Here is a 6430-nt window from a genome sequence, read left to right on the forward strand (position 1 = left end):
GCTGGCAACATACTTGTTCTCAGAGAGGCATGTGATAAAGTTCATCTTTAAGATGGGGGCAGAGAGAATGTCACCTTTTCCTCTCTAGAGGAAACCCACCTATCTGGAACCATAATGAGTTAAGTGTTCATGTGTTTGCTTTACAGTGGAACCTTGGTTCGCGAATTGCTTAGTTGACAAACAAATCGCCTCCCGAATGCCGAAAACCCGAAAGTAAGTGTTCTGGTTTTTGAACGTTTTTCGGAAGCCGAATATCCGATGCGGCTGTCAGCTATTGTTTCTGGGGTGCCTGCGCCAATCAGAAGCTTCACCTTAGTTTTCAAACGTTTCGGAAGTCGAACGGACTTCCGGAACAGATTACATTCGAGAACCAAGGTACCATTGTACAATTCTTTTTAAACTCCTTTTCCACTTTGTTTGGTCCTATTAATTCTATGCAAACTCTCTGGTTTCCTTAAGTAAATTCTGTTTTACTTTTTATTCAAACTGTGCACCAGGGATTCATTTATACCTGTCCTCCCATCCCCTCCTCTCTAGTTATGGGTTGGAGGGCTGTTTTATGAGAGGTGATGCCATCCAGTGATGTTGTCATCCAAGTTTGAGTTAATATTTATGTTGTTTGCATTGGCAGCTTAGTTACATGAAGACGAGGGAGGGCCCTACATCTCTTGTTTGAGTTGGATCTTCTGCAGAAGGCTATTAGATTACAGTATGTTTGTTGAACATACTTAAGGATTCAGCTAGCATCCTTGTAGAGCTGGAAGAAGACCACTGCTGGCCATCTTTGACAGTGCAGCACAGTGTGATATACATAAAGCAGCTTCTTGTAACTATTAGGTCTAATACACCAGTTGTGCCAATTAATGTACAGACTAGAGGTGGCTGTTATTCTTTCCAGTTATTGAACATGAGATTGAAACAGAGTTTAGCTATAAACCCACATTTTATTATTTTTTTATAGTGATGAAAATACTGTTTGTTGTTTGGATTACCTTTGGTTTGTGTGTGATCCATAGGCTGTGTATACACTGTACCTTCCAAGCACATTTGAAACGCTTCCTTTCATTCAAAGAATTCTGGGAACTGTGGTTTGATAAGGGTTGCTGGAAATTGTAACTCCATGAGGGTTAAGCTACAGTGACTAGTGCATTATTCTTTGAGAGAAATAATGTGCTTCAAATGTGCTTTAAAGGTATGCTGTGTACATAGCCACGGTGCCAACAGCTATGTACTTTGGATCAGTGCCAGCCCAAAACATTTTGGCAATTGAGGTGAATCACAAAATGGTGCATTATCCCCACCAGGGAAGAAGAACGGGGTGAAGAAAGACATCAGGATCAAAGGGGGAATAAAGAGCCACCCCTGTGGATCCTGCTGCCTGAGGCAGCCACCTCATCTGGCCTCATGTATGGACTGGCCCTGTTTTGGATGGTTGGATACCTATTATTGTCACAAAACATGATAGTCTCCTGCCATTGCTCATATTTCTGACATTTACTAGCTGGAAGAACATTAGGGTACATTAGGGGTGTCACTGCAGACATGGAACTTTTCTCAGCTTGCCATTAGTGTGGAAAGGAAAACACCACACCCACTCTGTAATAATAATAAGTGACCAGAAATGCAGACAATCGGTACAAGTTCACTCTTTAAAATGTTGGCTTGAACAGCAATTATTCCATGATAATTGGTAAGCGTGAAAAGGCCGAAAAGGTCTGTGGAGCACTGCTGTGCATATGTGCAGGAGCTCCCTGCTGATACCATAATGTAAGCCTTTGCCAACCTGGAATCCTCCAGATGTTTTGGAGTACCGTACCGCTCCCAAACTGGCTGGGGCTGATGGGATTTGTAGTCCAAAACATCTGGATTTGTAAATGCTCTTCCAATGAATGTGCATTGGTTGTGGGTAGATGCAGCCAGCACAACGCCACTCCATTCCTTCCCCATCGACGTGCATTTGTTTAACCACTAATGAACATCTGTATAGGACTGTCTTTCCAAGATGGATATAGACAGATGTTAATTACTGTTGAAAGAAAGATGCTGCTGATTGCCATGGTAGCCTGCTTGTTCTAATGGATATGGAAATTTCTTCCTCCTATAATGTATGGAAACATAATTGGCTGTTGTTTGACAATAGACTCTGCATTTATTTATTTTAAAGTCTTGCTTCAAAGTTATTTTTTACTGTTTTGCTGGGTGTTCTTTTTCTTTCCCCGCAGCTTAAATGAAGAATATTTTTCTCAATCTCTGCATAGTACAGAGTGCTGTGTATTTGCATAATGTGCAGAAAAGCATTAGAATGTAAATTTGAATAACTGGTTGCAGCATAGTACAGTTCATTGCAAAAGGTTAATAAACAACAGCTGTGCATTTCCTGTCCAAAACATTATGATACTTTCCAGCAAACAGGCACCCGGTTTACCTTAATAAAAATGGAATCTGAACCCTTAAAATAATTTACATGTGTCAGACTCTTCTTCAGAATGGATTTATCTCTTAAGCTAATCAATTTAAAACAACATTATGCAATCTTCAGAAGCATTTTCCCTCCTCATGGTCAGAGAAGATAGTGATCCATGCAAATTTAGAGACAAAGAAAAAGGAGACTTATTCCTTTACCTTTCAGCATTCTGCTTTTTTAAAGCCTTAATGCAGAGATGAGGGTGAAAGCTGCAGAGCTGCACCCTGAGGGTGCAGCAGCAAATCTCTGAAATCGGCAGGCAGAGGTTTTGAATTGGATTCTGCTGAACAAATTTGATCCTTAAGAAACTCCTTTTTGTAAGTGGGAAGCTAATACCCTCTTTTCAAAATAGTGGTGTGTTGTTTATGCAACGTGGCTAACATGTACCCAGGCTTATGTGTAAGTGATTACATCTATAGTCATACTAAATATATAATCCTCTCTATACTTCCTGTAGGGGAGGCAAAAGCCTTAAAATGGCCTTAAAAGAATAAAAAACCTGGAAGCTTAGGCAAAATGCTTTGGATTGGGGTTGCTGACATACGTCTGGATTTTCCTGGACGTTTGACCAATTTCTGCCTGGACACTGCTGCTGGCTGCAGTATTCCAGATATGTCCAGGAAATTCCGGAAGTATGGCAACCATATGCAGGCTTACTTGTGGTGAAGGTAAGACAGTCCTTTGAAGTGGTACCTTGGGAAAGCAAGATTCCTGTTAAAAGGATGATGCTTTGTATTGTGTTTATTGTGCTTGCTGTTTATTCCAGTGCTTTGTGTTTCAGTGGCCACTGTTTGTATTCTTATTTCCTTGGCATATGCCAATAAGAATGTGGTATCATGTTCCTGTGCTGAAATAGCATTTTTTGCAAACCTCAATGTACTTCTCCAGCGTCTCTTGCTGTGTGTGTGTGTGTGAGGCTGATTTATTATAATGCTTAAGGCCTAAAAGTCTTTCTTGTGCTCTGGAATAACTTTTTTTTTTACATTAACGTGACTGAATAACACATTCGATTTATGAGGTACTATTTGCTGGTCTGGCTATTGAAAACATATATACATGTATATATATTTGCATATATTGCAACCACAGAGGCAGGTTTTAATTACTCCCTTTTTGCTCCTTGAATCCTTGAAGGAATCTGCATCGCCTCCTGAAAGTTAGAATAAACAGAGGCTATTCTGATTTTCATTAGTTGCTCATGGCCTAGCCTTTGGCTGGCTGTTCTGTATTAGCCAGAAATTGTCCTGTGCTTGATAGCTTACTTACTTTCACATAGGTGAGCAGGTGCAATATATCCTCAACGGCAGCAGCTCCATCCTCCTGCTCCTTGCAAATCAAACTAGTATAATGTGTCTGCAGCTGGGATTGGGGGAGCTCAAGTGTAATAAAAAAAGAAAGAAAGATGGCACCCTAATTGTAACAGCGAAAAGAACGCTGGAACCATCTGGTGACAAAAACTGGACAGTGCCCAATTGTGTACCACAGGGAAGGGATTTTGTTTAGCACAGAGGGCTACATTAGGAACACACAATTAGCTGGAAGGCTGTGGCAAATTTGCATGTTTTATTTACACATAATTAACACAATTTGCATAACATTTGTAAGGACATTGTGAATTCAGGCCACAGCTGGTGGACATGTTGCACTTCCTCTGTGATGACATTTGAGCTTTTCCCATTGTGAGATCAGAGGCAATATATTTTAGGATGTCTCTCTTAGAGAGCCTCATCAATGGATGCAGACACTATAATGCTCTTATTTTCTACCAGTTGCTAGACTTGAGATCCAGCAATTAATCAAAATGTTTGTTTACAAATGCACCCTGCAGAACCACTGTCCAAGGTAAGCAGTTAAACCCCACATCTTTGTAGGTGCCCCACTGTCAGTGCCCCCTTCCAAGTCTTCAAGTCACTTGGCTCTGCTCCTTCTCCTCCTGATTTCACTGGCAGGTCACCAGCTCTCACTTTTGCTGCTGCTTACATACTGCTTGTTTATTGTTATTGTTTTGACTATCATGGTCATATCAACCACAGGAAAAGGAATATGAAAGTAATGCAAAATGGATTAATCCGTTTCAGACTTTTAAAAACAACCCCTAAAACAGCAATTCAACATGAATTTTACTATCTAATGAGACCATTGATCCATAAAATGAAAGCAATAAACAATGTACTGCAGTCACACAATCAATCAATCAATCAGTAGCTGAACTGGGTTCCACACAGTCACAAAAAAAGAGCCACAAAAACGCCAAATAAATAGCAAAAACATGGCAGACCTCAGCATAACACTCAAATCAGAAGTGTGGCACTCAAATCGGAAGCGTAACTCTCAAATCGGAAGCGTAACACTCAAAATGGAAGTGTGGCACTCAAATCAGAAGCTTAACACTCAAAATGGAGCACGTTCGGCTTCTGAAAAAGGTTTGCAAACTGGAAAACTTACTTCTGGGTTTGCAGTGTTTGCGTTCCAAGTTGTTTGAGTACCAAGGCATTTGAGAACCAAGGTACCACTGTAATGTGTTCTTTACCAGTCTTTCTTCTCCATTTCTTCAGCCTATCCTCCATTACATTCACTTTTATATAATTCTTTTCTCTACCATTAAATTTCTTCATGCTCTAGTAGTTATCTGTGCTTGCTAGGGACAAGCAGCATTACGTGTTTTAAAAAGTGTGTTTTAAGCCTGCCATTTTTTATTTTGAAGAGAAAAGAGCCAAGCAAGGCTCTGATTCAAATTGGGAGTTTACATTAGTTTCCCACCAGAAACTGCCATGGTTGCTATTTGCCCCAAAGGTGCTCTTTGTAGTAAATAACTGGGGGCGGGGGGGGGGGGTTGGCCCAAAAAGGTGATTTGGGCTCCTGATCTAGAACGTTACTTAAAAAGAAACTGCTCTCTAACTTGTGTCCCATCCTATCAGATTCTCATATGGTGCATGTGTAAAAGTACTGTTAGTATCTAGTTAAAGGTTCTACTATCTTTAAGAATTTTCTCAACCATTAACTAAAGCCCTCTGTTCTACTTGGTAACCCCTCCTCGCAAATCCAGGGGTTATAAAATAATAATTTCCATAGTAAAAAATAAAACATTATGCAAGAGGATCTTTGTTAGTCAATTTTATGTCTTGAGCCTCATTGCTATTTACAGTAAGAGTATAACTGAAAATCAGTTATCTAAAATTAAATTGCAAATGAAGCTCATTATGTAATGTTTTATGGTAATGTGATAATGTATTTCAGTTTCTTGTCACAATGTCACTGGTAGGTTGTGGACAAAATTGAGCCCTAGTTTCCAGTGCAGGCATTAACTACAAAACATTGTTTTGGCATTTAAAGCATTCAAAACCTAAATAACCTTTTGAAAATAAAACCTTGCTGAATGATAAAGAGCTCTAGAATTATTTATACCCCAGGCTATCTTTTTAATTAACACTTAACAGTTTTCCACTACTAGCCCACAAAAATGTAAAGCTCCAAGACTTGTTCTCGAACAATGCAGAAAGAACAAGTCTTGATGATCCCTTGAGGTGTTGAGATGAAGGGGAACTGTACAAATATGTATATTTTGTTTTCAAAGTGTGGGCATTCAGGGCTTTGGCAGCAATTCAGGGAACAGTTGCTTGCACATGTGACACAGCTGAATGCATGTTTATTCAAAAATGCTTTCCCTTGTTCAGTGGGGCTCATTCCATTAAAAAATGCATATAGGTGTATATAGGATTCAATTGTCATGGACAGTACACCTAACTTTTTGCTGGACTTGTACCTTCTTAATTTTCATATGCTGTGACTATGTGTTCCCAAGCCCTTTGATCACTATTCCATCCCCCACCCCACCTCCATTTTAGAATCTGAACTGTGCTCTCTAGAATGTGAGGAGTTCCTTCTAAATCTAACCAGTTACTCCCTTCTAAATCTAATTCTCATCTAAAGTTAGCCATCTCTGTGGCCAGTGGTCGTGTCACGGTC

General features: G+C 39.9%; 1 protein-coding gene across 5 annotated transcripts in view; it reads left to right on the plus strand.

The window, feature by feature from the left end:
- The window catches only part of NAV3 (neuron navigator 3), a 448840-nt gene that overhangs the window by 39857 nt on the left and 402553 nt on the right, over positions 1-6430 (plus strand). The window lies entirely within an intron of this gene.

This window comes from Podarcis filfolensis (genome assembly GCF_964270895.1).
Source record: "Podarcis filfolensis genome assembly, chromosome: 10".
Taxonomy (NCBI): domain Eukaryota; kingdom Metazoa; phylum Chordata; class Lepidosauria; order Squamata; family Lacertidae; genus Podarcis; species Podarcis filfolensis.